The 20,357-nt window shown below is 42.7% G+C and overlaps 1 long non-coding RNA gene across 1 annotated transcript; it reads right to left on the reverse strand.

Annotated features, from left to right (window-relative positions):
- Nucleotides 1–6,288: 6,288 nt before the first annotated feature.
- LOC144340078 (uncharacterized) lies at nt 6,289–12,231 on the reverse strand. The gene is made up of 2 exons (XR_013415795.1): nt 12,125–12,231; nt 6,289–8,010 (listed from the first exon to the last, which is right to left on the reverse strand). It is a non-coding gene; the product is annotated as an uncharacterized LOC144340078 (long non-coding RNA).
- Between the last annotated feature and the right edge of the window lie 8,126 nt (nt 12,232–20,357).

Here is a 20,357-nt window from a genome sequence, read left to right on the forward strand (position 1 = left end):
TTAGAGAACTGGATGGGGTAAGGGTACATGAAGCCCCACACAGACCAGGGAGGGAAGGAAGAAAGGAGGGCCTAATCCAGGAAAGAAAGGAATGAAGAACAAAAGTCCCAGCAGGCCAAAAACCAACTTATCTCTTTCCCAGGTACACTTAAGTCTAATGCTGCTTGGATTGAATAAGTTTCAAACATAACTTGAGTTGGTCAGAGTTGAATAGTTCCCAAAGAGCCCAGCAAACTGTCAGTTGAGCATGCAATGGACTTGAATGTATGAGATGATCAAGAAACACTTGACTGATTCCTTTGAAAGGTTATGGTAATGTGGTTTCAAAGTTATAAGTAAAATATTCCATGTTTTCTGATAAAATTGCCTCTTTGTTAAAAAGCTTTATTAAAATTAGAGGCAATAAGAAATTAGAAGTTTCATAGCTTAAAGAACTTTCATGATTCAAATGCTTCATATTTAATTGTAATTTATAAATCTTGAAAACAGTCGTCTCAAAGGTAATTTAAATAACTTACTTTTTTCTGACACTGAAATTCTCTCTTGCTAATTTCTGTAATTTCTCATTAATCTGAATTAGTTTCCCTTCTTACACTAATAAAAAAAATAATTTCAACTTCTGTCTGAAGAATGTCTGTTCAAAGGATAATAAATGGATAGCTGAAGCAAGTTGAAAAAGTTGAAACAAGTGGTTTTCAACTTTTAATGCTATTTAGTGTCCACTGAGCTAAGAAAATTTAAAAGAAATCCTCAAAAATCTACTAACAATTACTTTTCTCCATTGAAAGAAAAGTTGCCAGGATTTTAAGGGCATTGAGTAGAATTCTCCTTTTCATCCTTTGAGAAATCTGAGGTTTAAACCATGCTCCTTGCATCTTTCATTTAAGTAAAATTGTATTTCTCCAGGTGAAAATATGAAATGCAATGTCTGTTTACTCTGGTGTCAGAGCCTCTAGGTCTAATTTGAAAGCATAGGATGCAGAATCATAATGCAAAATCTAAAATTCTATTAGCAATAGGACCTAAAAATTACCGTTCCTTCAGTGTACGGATAAGGGAAGAGAATTCACCCTAAAGGAGTTGTTGTCAGGTTAGGGCAGTGAGGAGCTGATGCCTCCCAAATCAACATTCTAGAATCCTGAGGACCTCAGGAAGAAAGCATCGATAACCAAAGAGAGGGAACAACTTTACCAAAGCCAATAACAATGATTATATTTGTACAATGTCTTGCAATTTCCAAAATATGTTTAAATGAACCCTCTGTGATGCTCACCAAACCAATAAAATAGGTAGGTATTACATGTTTTATTTTACAAATGCAAAAACTAAGGCTTGACATTTCACTGAATGAACAGAGGCAGTTAGAATAAAACTTTCACAGAATCCCTCCACCAAATGGACCAGGTTGGCTTATCTTTACTAAGGTCATCTGCCTTCCCTCCTGACACAATGGCTTGACCCACCTTGTCCCTACCTAAAGACAGCTCCCTCTTGCTGCACTGGCTGCATCTCATACCCTTTGCAGGATCATCAGTTTTCCTCCCTTTAATGAGCACACAAACACGCTAAGATCACTACCATAAAATAAAAATCAGTTCCTCCGAGTACTGCACTGTATCTTTGTTTATTAACATCAGAATTCTTCAAAATAGTTGTCAATTTTCTGTCATCGCTTCTCCGCCTTTTAGCTAAGATCAAGTGCATATTCTTTCCATCCACAACTCTTCATTCTATCCACCTTAAATCCACAGCTGTCAAGCTCTGTCCTTACCACTCCACTGACTTTTCTTCTGTGAACCCCATGCTCCATGTTTCCACATCTAAGAGCCAGACCAAAGCTAACCTCTTCCTGCATGACCCCAGCAGTGGTGTTTGGCACAGAACTTCATTCCTTCCTCACAACTTTCTCTTGCCTCCCTTTCCACCTCTCTGGCCCAACCTTCTCAGTCTCTGCTATCATTTATTCCTCCTCTTTCCATCCTCTGAACTTCAGAGTGTCCTGGACTCAGTGTTTGCCAGTTTCTCATCTCACCCACACCTCAGCCAAGCTTATGGCTTTAAATACCACTCATGCACTCACTGCTCCCAAATTTGTACACAGGTCTGATCTCTCCCCTTACCAACATTATGTTGGATGGTCCTGAGCAATCCGCGGCATCACTCCACCTCACTGCTGGACTCTACTGAAATGCCCACATTTGAATTTAGGCTACTGTCATAGCAAAGGCCACTGACCCTTTGTTGCTATGACTTCTTATCCTGACCATGAGACCTCTCTCCCCTTTTTCTCAAAGACATAGAGAGCCCTCAGCTGTTCTTTGACATCCCCTGGTACCGTGAGTATCTCAGTGGGACTATCTCTGCCTCAATGACCCCCTGTCATCTGTATTCTACCACTCTCATGCCATGATAGCACAGATTCCCTGGAAGGCTTTCACCACTCAGGGCTTCAGAAGGAAGTGGAGCACTAGCCTCCTCTACACTCAGGTCCCAAGTGCTATTTGGGGCTGTGTTGTCTCCACCTTGGAGATAACATGGTAGGGGAAACGAGTACAACGGGTACAAGCTCCCCTCTTAAAACTATTTCCATTCAGTTTTTCCTAATAATCTCATCCATTTGTATTTTAGACAAATGTATCCAGACTCCTAGGGAGTAAATTTTTTTAAATTTGATAAATATTCTTCCAAATTATCCTGCCTTATTTCTGGACCATGACTTTTTTACTTCAAAGCCAAGATTTAAGGTTCTGGTTCCAGTTAGGATGGATTAAGCCCATCCCACCCTATCTCCCACATACTGCAACTAATATGTCTTAAAATCGTATGGAAAAAAAGTTATTGAAGAATGTTGAAAAGTGAATAGAAACACAGAGACTGGACAGAGAAATCTAACTCAGAAAATAACCCAGATGGCAGTAAATTTTTTCCCCTTTTTCTTAAAATTTGGTTCCACTCATATTGCCTTACATAGAGTTTAGGGCAACCCAAATCCTGGAATTGTGACATATGGAAAAGGCTCTGAGGGAGAAAAAAAAATAAAAACACACACTCTTACACTCACCAGAGAACCTACAAAAGAGTCCCTGCATATGGACTCCCATGTCGTGTCTTCCAACCCTAGGTCTGGTGAACACCCATAACAAATCTGGACTCCTGCAGTGATGACAGTGGTGATAGCAGCCCCACAGCCTCAATTACTTGCTGCTTTGCCCTGAAGTGGACGCTGTTGTAGGAAGCATACAACAGCACAGAAACGCTAAAGTACCAGCTTCCTAACTAGGGCACCAGGAAAGAGTGACCCTAAGAATTGCTATGTGTGAGGAACATCACAGAATAGAGGGAGTTAAAGATAAGAGCCTTTAGATCAGTGTGTAAGGTCCTGAGATTATCCCTGAGCTACGGAATGGACAAGAATCAACATAGCAAAGACTTTGAGAACTGAACTACAACACTGAACACTCCCCAGGACCCAGACTGGCCCCTAGATGGCATACATATAAAGCAGACAAACAGTACTGCAACAGCTTTGAAATTAACGTTGAATGCACAGCCTAAAGAAAATGGGTCAAGACTTGCAGAGCAAACCCAACTAAGTTAACTGCCTGTTAAAATAAAGCAAAACTGGCTGGGCACCATGGCTCACAACTGTAATCTCAGCACTTTTGGAGGCCAAGGTGGGCAAATTGCTTGAGCTCAGGAGTTCGAGGCCAGCCTAGGGAACATGGTGAAACCCTATCTTTCCAAAAAATAAACAAAACAAAACAAAATAGCAAGGTGTGGTGGCACACACCCGAAGTTCCAGCTACTTGGGGACCACTGAGGTGGATCAACTGACTGCCGGAGGTCAAGGATGCAGTGAGCAGAGATAGCACCACTGCACTCCAGCCTGGACTACAGAGTGAGACCCTGCCTTAAAAAAAAAAATTCCCTCAGAAGATTTTATTAGAACCCAAAATCTTGTAACATAATATTTAAAATATCCAAGAGCGAATCCACAATTATGCAACATACATAAGAGCCAGAAAAACCTTTTTTATAACTCTCAGAGGAAAAGGCAATTAACAGATGGCAATCCCAAGATAATACAGATGTTGAAATTATTAGATAAATACTTTAAAGCAATTATTATAACCATGCTCCATTAGGTGACAGCAAACACTCTTGAAACAATTAAACTAATTCTTGGCAAAGAATTAGTGGCTATAAAAAAAGAACCAAATGGAAAATTACGAAAACGAAATATAAAATAACAGAAATAAAAAATTCCCTGGAGAGACTCAATAACTGAATGTATATGAAAATTAAAGATTCAGGAAACTAGAAGATAGTGCAATAAAAATCTTCTAATATGAACAACAGAGGGAAAAAGATGATTGAGGAAAGAAAAGCATAGCCTCAGGAACATCTGAAACAATACCAAAGACTCTAACATTCTGATCAATGATGAGCCTGAAGAAGAAAAGAAAGATATCAGCACAGAAAAAAAAAAAAAAAAAAAGAATACCGTGATGCAACACAAAAAAAAAATTCATGAAAGAGGCCGGGCGCGGTGGCTCAAGCCTGTAATCCCAGCACTTTGGGAGGCCGAGACGGGCGGATCACGGGGTCAGGAGATCGAGACCATCCTGGCTAACATGGTGAAACCCCGTCTCTACTAAAAATACAAAAAACTAGCCGGGCGAGGTGGCGGGCGCCTGTAGTCCCAGCTACTCAGGAGGCTGAGGCAGGAGAATGGCGTGAACCCGGGAGGCGGAGCTTGCAGTGAGCTGAGATCCGGCCACTGCACTCCAGCCTGGGCGACAGAGCGAGACTCTGTCTCAAAAAAAAAAAAAAAAAAAAAATTAAAAAAATTAAAAAAAAAAAAAATTCATGAAAGAAAAAAACTATAATTTGAATTTTTCAAATTCAAACATGAAGAGACATATCAGTGAAGAAGATATACAAATATGACCATGAAAAGATGTCTAACATCACTAGCCATCAGGGAAATACAAATTCAAATCAAGCTGGGATATCACTAAACAATAAAAATTAGTGTAAGTACCAAATGGTAGCAAGGATGCAGTTAAATTAGATATCTCATACATTGCTGGTGAGATGACTAAATGGTATGCCCACTCCAGAAATAGTTTGGTAGTTGCTTTAAAAATTTAACATACAGGCCAGGCACGGTGGCTCACACCTGTAATCCAAGCACTTTGGGAGGCCAACGCAAGTGGATTACCTGAGGTCAGGGGTTCAAGACCAGCCTGGCCACATGGTAAAACCCTTTCTCTACTAAAAATACAAAAATTAGCTGGGTGTGGTGGCACGTGCCTGTAGTCCCAGCTACTCAGGAAACTGAGGCAGGAGAATCATTTGAACCCAGGAGGTGAAGCTTGCAGTGAGCTGAGATCATGCCACTGCATTCCAGCTTGGGCAACAGAGTGAGACTCCATCTCAAAGAAAAAAAAAATTGAATGTACAGGCCAGCAGCGATGGCTCACACCTATAATCCCAGCACTTTGGGAGGCCAAGGTGGGCAGGTCGCTTAAGTTCAGGAGTTCAAGACCAGCCTGGGCAACATGGCAAAATCCTGTCTCTATAAAAAACAACAACGAAAAAATATTAACTGGGTGTGGTGGCACGTGCTTGTGGTCCCAGCTACTCAGGAGGCTGAAGTGGGAAGATTGCTTGAGCCCAAGAAGTTGAGGCTACAGTGAGCTGAGATCACACCACTTCACTCAAGCCTGGGCAACAGTGTGAGACCCTGTCTCAAAAATAATAGTAATAAAAATGAAAACTGAACCTACATCCACCATATAATCCAGCAATCATATTCCTGAGCACTTATTTAAACAATGAAAACATGTTCACACAAGATCCTGTACATGAATGTTCATAGCAACTTTATTAGTAATAGTTCAAAACTGGAAACAACCAAAATTTCCTTCAATAGGTGAATGATTAAACAACCTGTCCTACATCCATACCAGAGTATGACTTAGCAATGAAAATGAATGGATGGCTGGACACAGTGGCTCATGCCTGTAATCCCAGCACTTTGGGAGGCCGAGGTGGCAGGATCACCTGAGATCAGGAGTTCAAGACCAGCCTGGCCAACATGGTGACGCCCCGCCTCTACTAAAAATCCAAAAATTAACCAGGCGTGGTGGTGGGCACCTGTAATCCCAGCTGCTTGGGAGACTGAGGCAAGAGAATCACTTGAACCCAGGAGGTGGAGGTTGCAGTGAGCCAAGATCACACCACTGCAATCCAGTCTGAGCAACAGAGTGAGACTCTGTCAAAAAAAAAAAAAAAAAAAAAAGGAGCAGACTATTGATACATGCAACCTAGATGAATCTCAAGGATATTACCGAATAAACAACAAGTCACATACTATATAATTCCATTTATATGATAGTCTCAAAATGACAAGAGTATCAAGATGAAATACATATTAGCAGTTGCCAGGAATTAGGAACTGGAGTGTTGCACGTGATTACAAAGGGCTAGCACAAGGGAGATGTTTGATGTGATAGAATAGTTCTGTATCCTGGCCGGGCACGGTGGCTCATGCCTATAATCCCAGCACTTTGGGAGGCCGAGGTGGGCTGGTCACGAGGTCAGGAGATCGAGACCATCCTGGCGAACATGGTGAAACCCCATCTCTACTAAAAATACAAAAAAATTAACCGGGTGTGGTGGCGGGCACCTGTAGTCCCAGCTTCTAGGGAGGCTGAGGCAGGAGAATGGTGTGAACCCGGGAGGCGGCGGAGCTTGCAGTGAGCAGAGATTGCGCCACTGCACTCCGGCCTGGGCGAGAGAGCGAGACTCTGTCTCAAGATAAATAAATAAATAAATAGAATAGAATAGTTCTGTATCCTGATTGCAGTTAGATGAATCTGTATGTGTGATAAAAGAGCACAGAACTGTACATGCACATTGTGCTAATGTCAATTTTCTGATTTTGGTATTATGCCACAGTTACATAAGATATAACCACTGGGAGAAACTACAGGAAAGTTACATGGGATCCCTCCATGTCATCTTTGCAACTTCATGTGTCTATACTTAGTTCAAAATAAAAAGTTTTTTAAAAGGGTCATAGAACAGTACATCCAAAAGAGTGAACTATATGAAATTTTAAAAAAAAATTACAAAAACAAGACTTGCAGGCAGAGCTTCAGTCTTCTTCTGTTCTGGTGACCAGTTATGACATATGGGACTGACTCACAGAGAAGAACAGAATACCCAGATTAAAAAGCAAAACTCAATTGATCTGTCAAAGCAGTCTCCCCCTCTTTCCACAGAACTGGTATAGGAGTTCCCATGTGACTCTGTGTTTACCAAAAAGACACATAGGAAGAGGTGTTCAACTGCAGCTTCACTGAAAGTTTTTCTAACTGTCGAGAAGAGAACACCAGATGAGACGTCTTTGTTTTGGATGTGACATCTGTAACAGCCATGGCCATTTACCAAGCACAAAAACAAAGTCAATTCGCAAAGGAAGGCAGAGTGAGGAGAACCACAGGGAAATGGGATTGAGGCCCCATGCGACACCACAGTGATTTTGAATCCACTCTCCATCTGGACTCCTTGTAATGTGACATAATAAACTTCTTAACTGTGAAGTCAGTCGAAGTTGGGATGATAACCTGGAGATGAAACCATCCTACATGATGAGATGGTAAGAACCTTCATTAACAGAGAACTCACTGGGATTTCCTTGGTTTTGGAAGTTGTTCCCAAACACAAGTGGGCATCAGAATCACTTGGAGGTGATTAAACCGTAGATTGCTCCGTCCCATCCACAGACTTTCTAATTCCTTAGGTCTGAGGACCAAGGATTGCATTTTTAACAAGTTCTCAAGTAATATTTACATTGTTCTTTCAGAGCCACACATTGAGAACCACTGTTTTGGACTAATTGCTTCAACTCTTTCCCGTGAATTCGAGCTTCCCTGCAGGGCAGTGAAATTGCTTGGCGGGAACACATCTGAACCTCATGTGATTCAAGGTAACTCAATCCTAAAAGCAAAAAGCATCAGGGAGTCATTTACTTTCCACACTAATTACCCCCACCCCAGGGACAACATCCTCTATGCCATATGATAAGTAATTCTTACATGAATAAAATTATCACTAAGCAAGCCATTCAGATTGTGATTATTTGGGGAGTAGCAAGAATAGGATTCATTTTGTGTGATATTGAATAAAAGTATCTTGCAGCTAAATCCTGAGAATGATTTGCTCACACCCATTTGGCAAACTGTTATCAAATAGATTCCCATGTTCTGAACACTCTGGTAAGCACTGGTTACAAAGGGAAATGGTTCTCTCTCCTTAAACTCACAATTTAATAAATGGAAGATTTAAATATTTACACTATGACAAGGTATTCTCTAATAGCGGAGAACACAGGGTGCTTCCAGACCACAGAGAAAGGAGGTACCCACCGTCACAGAACTCAATGGAGCCCTGTGTAGGCTTCCATTTGTCAAACAGTCTACAAATACTTTTTATTTTGTGATTTTTCCTTGATCTTCACAATGACCCTGCAAAGCAGATAGGGCATGAAGATTTTTCTCATTTCAGGAAATCTTAGGTAAACTGAGGCTCTGGAAACAGAGCTCACTCGCTATTAAAAAGCAGGCAATGATGCAAACTCTGTACTCTGACATAACCCTCTCCCTTATCCTCAGCCCCTTTGTAGGACATCCCTGTCAACTCCAGTGGTTCTCAGATAGTCTGGACTTTTAAGGATTGCTAAGGATCAAAGGATTGATGATTTCAGCAAACAGCTAGAGAATAGGCAGGACTGGCCCATTAGTCCTAAAACATCTGCTTTAGAAAAACTGAGAAATGTGGCTGGGCATGGTGGCTCATGCCTGCAATCCCAGCACTTTGGGAGGCAGACATAGTAGGTGGATCACTTCAGGCCAGGAGTTCAAGACAAGCCTGGCCATCATGGCAAAACCCTGTCTCTACTAAAAATACAAAAATTAACGGGGTGGGGTGTCACACACCTCTAACCCCAGCTACAGGTGGGAGAATCACTTGAACCCAGGAGGCAGAAGGTGCAGTGAGCTGAGATCACACCACTGCACTCCACCCTGAGTGACACAGTGAGATTCTGTCTCAAAAAAAGAAAAAGAAAAGAAAAACTGTGTAATGTATAAACTATGGTGGTGCCATTTCGAGGGTAACTACAGATCAAATCTCTAACTTGAGGGTGGATTTCTGCTCTTACGACATGGAAAGCTGATAACCATCTTTTGAAACAGTAGAATTGGTTTTGCTTCAATGGTAGTTGTTTAAAACACACCTTTTTCTTCATTGTCTTATTTGTTTAAAGAAAATTAAGACTTCATTAAGGTGGCACTATTTCCATTATTATTCTGTATCACTTGAGAGTTTACACAATTTGTTTAGTGACCTTTTCCTTCACTTCTCAACAACCAGATGGTATTTTTTAATATTCTATTTCTTACTCTAGCTCTATAGTAGATTTTAATTGAAGTCTATTAATTAGTTACAAAGTTAATTTTTTTGGCTTTTCGTATTAGGAAATGAGAAAAATCCTTCCAGTTTTGCTAAATCTTTGCTAAACTGAATGCTATTGGAGTTTTCAGCAATTGCTTAAAGTTTAGAGGCATTTTACAGATATAACTTATTCATTGTTAAATTTTTTAAAGTTACAGGTTTAAATGTCACAGAAATATATTATGATCTATTTTTTTTTAAAGAAAGGGAGGAAGGGAGTGAGGAAAGGAGAAAGGGAAAAGGAAAGGAAAGAAAGGCAAGGGAGGGATGAATGGGAGGGGAGAGCAGGGAAGGGGAAGGGAAGGGAGAAAGAGGAAAGAAGGAAGGAAGAAGGGAGGGAGGGAGGGAAGGAAGGAAATAAGGAAGGAAGGAAGGAAGGAAGGAAGGAAGGAAGGAAGGAAGGAAGGAAGGAAGGAAGGAAGGAAGGAAGGAAGGAAGGAAGCCATCACAAACAGGGGGAAGGATTACAGGACTGAGGAGGCAAGCAGTTTATATAAAGCACACTGAGGATTTGTGAAAGTAATATCTAGCACTTCAATGCTTTACCTTGCCAAGGGCATTTCAAAACGAAAAGAAAACTGGGAAACAAAAGGGGGAACACACTCCTCTGGAACTGGGCTATGGTATAGACCAAATGGTCTACCCATACTCCCAATGAAATTACCGTAATCTTTCTTAATTTATGTGCAAGATTTAACTCTTTGAAGCCTCAATCATTTGATTGCTTGGGGAAAACAGTGTAATAGGAAACTCAGTCCAACGGTGGCTCATAAGGTGTACAAGTGCTGCCACATTGTAACCCTGGGTCCCCAGTTTTGGGGTAGCACTGTGAAAAACTACCCATTTGTAACTATTGCACCTTGAATTCCATGAAGAAGCCCAGCACCCGAAAAACAAAAACCAGTTAGATCCAATGATGCTAGATTTGGAAATGAACTTCAGTGAACTCCCCTCGTGGCCATACTAAAATCCTCGCCCAGGGAGGAGCTTACTCAACTTTTCCTATGCATGTGTTGTGAAGCATGATCAGCAACTGCACCTGCACTGCCTTTACTTTACCTCTACATACAATAACTCAGTTCACCAGCCCAGTAAAAGCCCTGTTTCCACCATCGCTCAGGGAAGCACTGCTTTAGGAACTATGCCTGGTGTCCTCCTTACTTGTTACAAATAATAAAACCCCTTGTTAAATCCTCCTTGGTTGCGGTCATTGTGACACAGGAGTTAAAAAGAAATTATTTAGGCAGATAGTGAGGGTAAGAGTCCTTGGTAAGGTTTTCCTTTTAAAAAAAAAAAAAAGTAGCCCCAAAATAATTTCTTTCTTTCTTTTTTTAATTTTTATTTTTGAGACAACTTCTTGCTCTGTTGCTCAGGCTGGAGTGCAGTGGCACGATCTCAGCTCACTGCAATCAAGGGATTCTCATGCCTCAGCCTCCGGAGCAGCTGGGATTACAGGTGCACGCCACCACTCCCAGCTAATTATTTTGTATTTTTAGTAGAGACACGGTTTCACCAGGTTGGCCAGGCTGGTCACGAACCCCTGACCTCAAGTGATCCGCCCACCTCGGCCTTGGTGAACCACCAAGCCCAGTCAAATCATTTCTTCTTTAACAAAGAGCAGCCTGTAAAATCGAGCTGCAAACATAGATAAGCAAGCTGGGAGCCTGCACAGGTGAACGCCGGCAGCTGTGCCTGTAGGAAAAGGCTACCTGCAGGCCAAGCATGTTCAACATGGTGGCTCCATCTTCTGTGGGAAAGAGAATTTCTAGGGTGCCAGATGAGTTGGTCTCCCCTGTGTGAGACACCCATGGGTAGCCATGGGCAGCCTCTGAGAAGAAAAGCCTTCTTATTGCCTTCATGTGTTTATGCCTGAGAGCATAATCACTCTGTGGCATTCCACAGGTTGCTCAGGGAGATAACACTCCCTTGAAGCAGTGGAGTATAATCAAACGTCTTTGCTCCTCCTGAAACCTGCTCCCACCCATTTCAGTCCCGATGATAAGTTAAAGACCTTTTTTTTTTTTTTTTTGAGATGGAGTCTCACTTTGTCGCCCAGGCTGGAGTGCAGTGGCACGATCTCGGCTCACTGTAAGCTCCGCCTCCTGGGTTCATGCCATTCTCCTGCCTCAGCCTCCTGAGTAGCTGAGACTACAGGCACCTGCCACCACGCCCGGCTAATTTTTTTTGTATTTTTAGTAGAGACGGGGTTTCACCATGTTAGCCAGGATGGTCTCGATCTCCTGACCTCGTGATCCACCCACCTCAGCCTCCCAAAGTGCTGGGATTACAGGCGTGAGCTAAGTTAAAGATTTTAAGTAGTTTAGACACACACTTTTGCTCAAGGAAATTCACAGAAACCACCGCTGCTATACATCTTATTGAATGACTCACGAGTTCTCCTTCACTGATTAATCCTTTTCCTCATCCCTTCCTCACCCTCCCATCTGCCCCAAGAACAAAGAGCTTGTAAACCAATACATTAGGCGGAGCCCGAGAGCTCTGGGCCGTGAGCAAGCCTCTGACACTCTGGTCCCCTGGACTCGCCTTTTAAACTCTTATTCTGTCTCTAACTCCTTTGTCTCCGCTGGACTCAGGGTACCTGCTGGGTGGTGTGGGGCTGGTTTTCCCAACATCTTCTCTTTTCTTTGTCAACCTTGTGTGCAGTAAGGAGCAGGCAACATGGCACTGGCCAGGTAGAGAATCCAACTGCATAATAAAAGATTAGGGTGGGGTGGCCAGCTTCTTTGCATGCTATGTAAATGGCACACCTGGTCCAACCAATCTTTTGGCCCTATGTAAATCAGACACTGCCTACTCAAGCCAGCCTATAAGACCGCATGCACTATGCGGTGGTCCAGAAAACCCATTCAGGAGCCCCTCTCTTTCCGCAAGAAAGAGCAATTCTCTTTTCTTTTTCTTTTGTCTATAAAACCTCCACTCTTAAACTCACTTCTTGTATGTTCAAGTCCTTGATTTCCCTGGTGTGAGACAATGAACCTCTGGTATTTACCCAAGACATCAATACCACTTCAAGTGAACTGTCACCCACCAAGCAATTGAACCCACCCATTGTGTGAGTAAAAATCCCTGCCCGAAATATAATCCGTGGAAACCTTTACACAGTTATCAAGTTGTTTTCCTTAAAGGCTGCTTGGAGGTACGGCAACTAGATTTTATTCACCTACCACCATAACCTTTGGCCATAAGTAAAATTCCCTTAGAAAAAAATAATTTCAACTTTGGGAGTTCCTCTCAAATGAACTCATTTTATGAGTGTATGGGACACTCGTTTTATTAGACAAATAATCCAGTCAGCATGTGAAATATGGCCCATTCTACAACATTTTCCTTGTGCCAATCGCCCCCAGTCATCCGGATTAGTGGAACACACTGGTGACCAAAAGAGTCAAACTCTGTAAAATATTCAAAGAGATTTATTCTGAATGTTGACGAAAAGTGTCAAACTGTAAAATCTTCAAAGAGATTTATTCTGAGCCAAATATAAGTGACCATGGCCCATGACACAGCCCTGAGGAGGCCCTGAGAACATGTGCCCAAGGTGGTTGGGGGTGCAGCTTGATTTTATACATTTTAGGGAGACATGAGACTTCAATCAAATACATTTAAGAAATACATTGGTTTATTGGTTTGTTCTAGAAAAGCTGGACAATTCAAATTGGGTGGCGGGGTCTGGGCAGCTTCCAGGCTATAGGTAAATTTAAACATTTTCTGATTGACAATTGGTTGAGTTTGTCTAAAGACCTGGGATCAATAGAAAGGAAATGTTCAGGTTAAGATAAAAGATTGTGGAGACCAAGGTTCTTTTGAAGTCTCATAGCAACTGCCCTTGGAAACAATAGATGACAAATGCTTCCTATTAAGACCTTTTAAATGGTGTGAGACTCTTAGTTAACCTATTCAGAATTGGAAGGGCCTGGAAGGAAAAGGTCTAGTTATCTTAATTGATATTCTTTCCAGATGCAAATTTTCCCCACAAATGACAGCTTGCAGGGACATTTCAAAATGTGACAAAGAAACATGTTTTTGGGGTAAAATATTTTGATTTTGTTCCTTGTCTCATAATGTTATGCCAGAGTCAGGTTGGAAAGTAAGTCACAATATATAGGGTTAAATAAAACCCATCTAATGAGACTTTTTGGTTTGTAGGGCATGACTCCCCAGACCACTTAGATAAGAATTTGGGCAAGATTAAAAAAAATCAAGAGTTTATGGCAAGGTTCGGTGGCTCACATCTGTAATCCCAGCACTTTGGGAAGCTGAGGGTGGATCAAGAGGTCAAGAGATCAAGACCATCCTGGCCAACATGGTGAAACCCCATCTCTACTAAAACTATGAAAATTAGCTAAGCCCCTGTAGTCCTAGCTGCTTGGGAGGCTGAGGCAGGAGAATTGCTTGAACTCAGGAGGTGGAGGTTGCAGTGAGCCAAGATAGTGCCACTGCACTCCAGCCCGGCAACAGTGTGAGACTTTGTCTCAAAAAAAAAAAAGCAGTTTAGTCCTTATGAGCTAAATATAAATGACCATGGCCTGTGACACAGCCCTCAGGAGATCCTGAGAACATGTGTACAGGGTGGTTGTGAGGCAGGAAAATAGGGTCTAGAGGAAGAGAACATAAGGCCAATTCACACTTCAGCTATGACAGGAAATATCTTCTGCCGGGTCTGTCCCGCAGACCCTGGATGAAATGAGAACTCAGACACAGGTATGCAGTGTGAGAGTAGCTAGGTAACTGCCAAGCTCTAGTGGCCAGAGAGCAGCCCCGAGAAGCTGGAGCTGCTTGCTTTTATTCAGTGCAGGCATCATGACAAAAGCCTGGAGCAAACACAACCTGTAGGTAATTAACATTTATTGTTCCCCTTTCAGGTAATGTCATGTGTGTGGATGATCAAAGGTCAGTTCCTGGTCAACATACGTAAACAAGCCTGTTTAAGTTAAATTCCCTTACACTGCATTGTACCTACTCTTTGCCCTCTGCATCAGGGTTATAGAACAGCTGCCTTCAGCTATTCTTCCCATGGGGCTCTGCAGAACCTTCCGACCTTTCAGAAGGTTTGCATCCTTTCCCTATAGTTTTTCCCTCCACTCTGACCAATCCTCCACATCTCCCCCTTTTCTGTTTTTTGTTTGTTTGTTTGTTTGTTTTGTTTCATTTCGTTTTGTTTGCATCAGGTTTTGCTGATGGAAACATACAGATGTGCGCAGTGACAGGTTTGACTGGTGTGGCAGTTACAGCTCATGTTCCAGCTTTGCATCCTAGAACCAGTAAATAATATAAGACAAACATGAGTATAATCAGTATTATTCTTTTCCAATCAAGGAGTGATATGTAGTGTTACTTGGCACCTCAGTCCAATGTGTGCCATTACTGAGAGACCCCGCTGGGGTACGTCAACCCCTCCCAGCCAATCCATCACATTGTTAGAGGCTTGGAAGGGAGTGTCTGCCCAAGTAACAGGGCAGAAAAAAGGCAGATCTTGAAGATGGGTCCAATAGAGTGTAGCAAGTACAGGGAGCAGGCAAAGCGAGAGACTAAAAAAGATTAATACCCTATGAGAGATGTAAGGTACAACAGAAAGCATAGCAAGGAACAAATTATCTGGAGTGAAGTGTCTGTGTCTGGAGCAGGATTTACTCAGCCTCCTGAGTTGTCTTCTTCAGCAAAATGTCCGGGGCCTGTGTCATCCGAGGAAGCTGCATTATCCAGGGCTGTGGGTCCTGCAGGGTCATTTCCTTCATTTCTGGTACCGGGTTGGGTGTCCTAACCACGCCATGGTAAGGTTTGATGCCTCATACTGGAATCTGAAGAGGACCTGAGGGGGTCTGAACACAAGCATAACCTCTTTCCCATGTTAGCAAATCATTTGAACCACACTATACATTACTATTTACATCTTTCCATAAAACTGAAGGTTTTATATCTTGAGTGATTTTTGCAAAGTGCTTTTATATAGCTGATTGAAATTTATCCTCTAAATTTAAGAAATTAAGGGTAAATCAGGCTCGTGCCAATAGTGTTGTAGGATCCTTACTCATGTTTCCCCTTTGTTGTTTTCTGAGCATATTTTTAAGGGTGGAGTGGGCAGGTTCTACTATGGCCTGTCCTTAGGGATTATATGGGATACCCATAGAATGTTGGACATTCCATGTATGACAAAATTGTTAAAATTGTGAGCTGGTGTAAACTGGACTGTTATCAGTTTTAATCTCTGTGGGTGGCCCCTTAAACGTAAAAGAGAAGAAGATGTTTAATGACATATCAGCTGGACTCTCCAGGAAGAGCAATTAGGTGGGAACTGGTACCAATGGATACATGTGTATATCTTTGTTTTCCAAATTCAGGGACATGCATAACATCTGTTTACCATGACTAATTAGGTTCTAGTCCCCTAGGGTTGATACCTGTTGAGGAAGGGGACTTGCCTGTGAGCTGGCAATCTGGGAATTGCAGGATAATTTGTTTAGCTAGTCTTTCAGTTAACTGAAATTGTTTAGAAAAATTTCTCCAATTTTGGTGGAAAAATTAATGTGATTTGGTGGCTTGGCCAAGCAGTGATGTCATAACCTGCAGGTCTGCTTGATCATGACCATGAACTAGTGGACCAGGCAGTGAGCTGTGGGCCTGAATGTGTATAATAAAAACAGAATGTGTTCATTGAGCCAGTGATTGCTGAAGTCAAAGAAAAAGGGTGCACAGGGTAGGCTCAAGAGTGGACTTAATGAGGGCCGTTTCAAGGTTTTGCAGTAAACAAACAAAGTAAGCAGAGTCACTAGCAATATTGATGGACTGAGTGGAAAAGGTTTCCAGGGCCAATATTAGGGCTCCAACCTCAGCTCTCTGAGTACTAGTAAATCCAGATCAAGTGAGGGAGTCATGCGGTTCCCACCAGATAGCTGCTTTTCCATTTTTACCAGAGCCATCAGTGAAAAGTGTTAAAGCATTAGGTATGGGGGTGTGAACTACCTTTGTAGGCATAACTACAGGAGTATGAGATAAGAACTGGAATAGTCTATCAGTGAGAAGGGGATGTTCTATATGGCCTGCATAATCAGAGAGTGCTATCTGAAGGTCTCCTATTAATCTTGTTTTAGTAGGAAATACTAATAATTGGACTGAATATTGTGGGTCTATGCAATCTAGTTGCCTCTGAAAAATAGCTTGCTCTATTTCCTCAATTTCTCTTTTTGAAGCAGGGGTTAAATACCTGGGGGAGTCCAGGGCTGCATTGCCCTTTAAGATAGAAAACAGGTTCTGTAATTTGTCAGTAGTTATGCCCAAGTTGGGGTGAAGCCAATTGATAACTCCTGGTAATTTTTGATAACCATTTAAGGTATGTAAGTTGTTAGTATTCAATTTAACCTTTTGAGGTCTTACTGACCAGGAAGTTAGTATGTATCCAGGATATTTCCAAGGGGAGGACATCTGTACCTTTTCAGATGCTATGATTAAAGCTCTTAACTGTGTATTCCTTTTGACAGAGGCATATAAACTCAAAAGTATTGCTCCATTGTGGCTGCCAGCAAGATGTCATCCATATAATGGATGATCTTGGAATTAGGAAGTTCTTTCCTACTGGGGAGCAAAGTCTGATTTGCATGACACTGACACATGGTAGGACTGTTCAACATTCCTCGAGGAAGTACTTTTCAGTGAAATCAGTGAGCTGACCTTTCATTATTGATAGCTGGTATTGTAAACGCAAATTTTTCTCTGTCCTGTTCTGCAAGGGGAATAGTATAAAAGCAGTCTTTTAAGTCAATAATGACTACAGACCAATCTCAAGGAATCACTGCAGGGGAAGGGACCCCCTGTTGAAGGGGCCCAGTAGGTTGCAAATTAACATTGATATCACGTAAGTCATACAAAAGTCTCCATTTACCAGACTTTTTGGGAATGACAAAAATGAACGAATTCCAAGGGCTGTTTGATGGTTCTATACGGCCAGCTTTTAATTGTCCCTCAACTAATTCATGGGATCATTATTAACTTGTCTCCCTTTGAAGGCCACTGTTCTACCTAAATTGGATCTTGAGAGAGCCATGTCAGGGGTAGGGGAGAAATTACAACAGTGGCCATTATCAGAAAGGGGTCATACGATAGTTGTCTGCTATGGCCTCAATTAATCCTCTCATAAATGGGCTAGTGGCTCCGTTTTCTCTAATGCCTTTTCTTATTTCTTTACAAGTGTTGAAAGTAATGGGTTCATGTACCCGATTGACTTTTTTTTTCTTTTTTGAGACGGAGTCTCACTCTGTCGCCCAGCCTGGAGTGCAGTGGCCGGATCCCAGCTCACTGCAAGCTCCGCCTCCCGAGTTCACGCCATTCTCCTGCCTCAATCTCCCGAGTAGCTGGGACTACAGGTGCCTGCCACCTCGCCGGGCTAGTTTTTTGTATTTTTTAGTAGAGACGGGGTTTCACCGTGTTAGCCAGGATGGTCTCGATCTCCTGACCTCGTGATCCACCCGTCTCAGCCTCCCAAAGTGCTGGGATTACAGGCTTAAGCCACTGCGCCCAGCCTCTGATTGCCTTTTGATCTTGCATCACTGGGCAGGCCAAGAGCTCCCCTTCTAATGCTGCTTGCCTAAGACAGGGTCCCATAACTGTGGTGTATCCCTTGTCTTTTTCCAATTAATTGGGGGAGGGGGCTCAGCGAAAATCTGTCTCCTCTGTGGCACCTTTACCTGGTAACAGCAGGGCTGAGGGAGAAGGAGGCAGTAAAGTAGATGATGACTCTTCCTCCCCTCCCTTTTTAGGCTCTTCTGTGTAAAGCAGAGGCCAAAGCAGTCCTAACTAAGGCCCATAACATTAAAGATGTTACTGGAACTCATTGTCCTTGTACATAATGTTGTTTAAGACTTTTTCCCACTTGTTCCCAGAGCTTTAAGTCTAGTGTGCCTTCTTCTGAGAACCATGGGTTATGGAAAACAACAGTTTGCATTAGGTCCCTTAATTGGGCCTCCAAGAGCAAGGCTTCGCTAGCTTTAAGCAGCGGTTTAAACACTTTTATATACTGTTGCTGTTAAGCTGATAACTGTTGTCCCATGATGAAATGCATAGCTTGAAAATCCCTTCAAACTTGGAAATCCCCAGCAGGCACCAATTATTGACTGTGCCATCACTTCACTTTCATTTTTGAAGGTTCCGTCGCGATCCGTTGCAGCGTTCCTCACACGTGGCACCTCCTGCCAGGTCTGCCCCTGGTCGACAGAAGAAATGAGTGCTCAGACACAGATATGCGGTATAAGAGCAGCTAGGTGACTGCCCGGCTCTAGTGGCTAGAGAGCAGCCCCAAGAAGCTGGAGCTGCTTGCTTTTATTCAGTGCAGGCATAATGCCAAAAGCCTGGAGCAAATGCAACCTATAGGTAGTTAACATTTATTGTTCCCCTATCAGAGAATGTCAGGCATGCAGATGATCAAAGGTCAGTTCCTGGTCAACATAAGTAAACTAGCCTGTTTATGATAAATTCCCCTACACTCCCTTGTACCTACCCTTTGCCCCCTGCATCAGGGCTATAGAACAGCTGCCTTCAGCTATTCTCCCCCGGGGCTCTGTAGAACCTTCTGACCTTTCAGAAGGTTTGCACCCTTTCCCTATAGTTTTTCCCACCACTATGACCAATCCCCCACAACCCTCTGCATAAGGCATAGGCCAAGTAAATGACTTTGTAACTTTACTTCATCCTCTCCATTTACATAGGGCATACCCCAAGTAGAGAATATTGAAACTCCCAAAAATTCTGTAACAGGGCATTTGATTCCCTGTGCTCACGCCTGCTCCCACAGTGTGTACTTTCATTTTCAATAAAACCCTTCATTCCTTCCTTGCTTTGTTTGTGCATTTTATCCAATTCTTTGTTGAAGACATCAAGAGCCTGGACACCTTCCACCATTAGCATATTTTGCTGAGCCAGCCAGGAGGAAGATGTAAGCCCAAAGTTTGGGATTCATTTATCTCCCTATCCTTTCTGCTCCATACAGGGGCTCTCCCTCTCCCTGTCTCTCTTTTCCTTTCCAACTTGGGACCCTTGGTGGGCAGCACATAAACATGGAAGCAACTGCAGGTTTCTGGCCGTGGCCAGTGAAACTAAGGGCTTTCCATGTGGAGAAGCCTGACTGCCACCTTCCGGTTGGCTTAAGGAACCTGGGTCTTTTTCTTTTTATTTATTTTTTTTCCTTTCTTTCTTTTTCAGTCTTTCAGTGTCTATTTACAATTGCCCTGCCCCAAAGGGGGAAGGACTTTTTAAAAATATTTTCCACGCACTGTCCCTGATCCCTACATGAGGTGCAGCTTGGAGCAAACTCACACATGTTTCAGGGGACATCAACCTTCTTTTCCTATGCTAAATTCTTCCCTTATCATACTCAACTGACTGAGGAACAAAAAGGCCCACCCAGCATCCAGTTCACATTACAGTTCATGGCTGTTCTTATAAAGCTCATAGTAGGCTCTGGAGGGGAAAACCTGCATGTGGCACCACCTAAGGCCAGAGATGTCTGGCACTCTAAGATTGGACCCCACAGGAAGACGGTCCCAGGGGTCCAGCAGATGTCAACCTGCCCAAAGGGGCTGCTCTCATCAGAGGTTCTGAGGTCTAGTACTAACCCTCCTTAGAATTTTCTCTCGTAGTTGCCATGCTGTTTGTCTCCAATATTGTTTGGAATCTGGAGTTTACCATTGAATGGAAAGTGGAATAGCATTGCATGTATCCAGGCTTTTGTGCTGCAGTTCTAAGCAGGGGGCCTGGTTCACGTGTGACGCCCTCCTTTGGTATGGTTTGGCCCCAGTGATCTTTGGAGTTTGGTGAGGAGCCTT

Source organism: Macaca mulatta, chromosome 3, assembly GCF_049350105.2.
Source record: "Macaca mulatta isolate MMU2019108-1 chromosome 3, T2T-MMU8v2.0, whole genome shotgun sequence".
NCBI classification, from domain to species: domain Eukaryota; kingdom Metazoa; phylum Chordata; class Mammalia; order Primates; family Cercopithecidae; genus Macaca; species Macaca mulatta.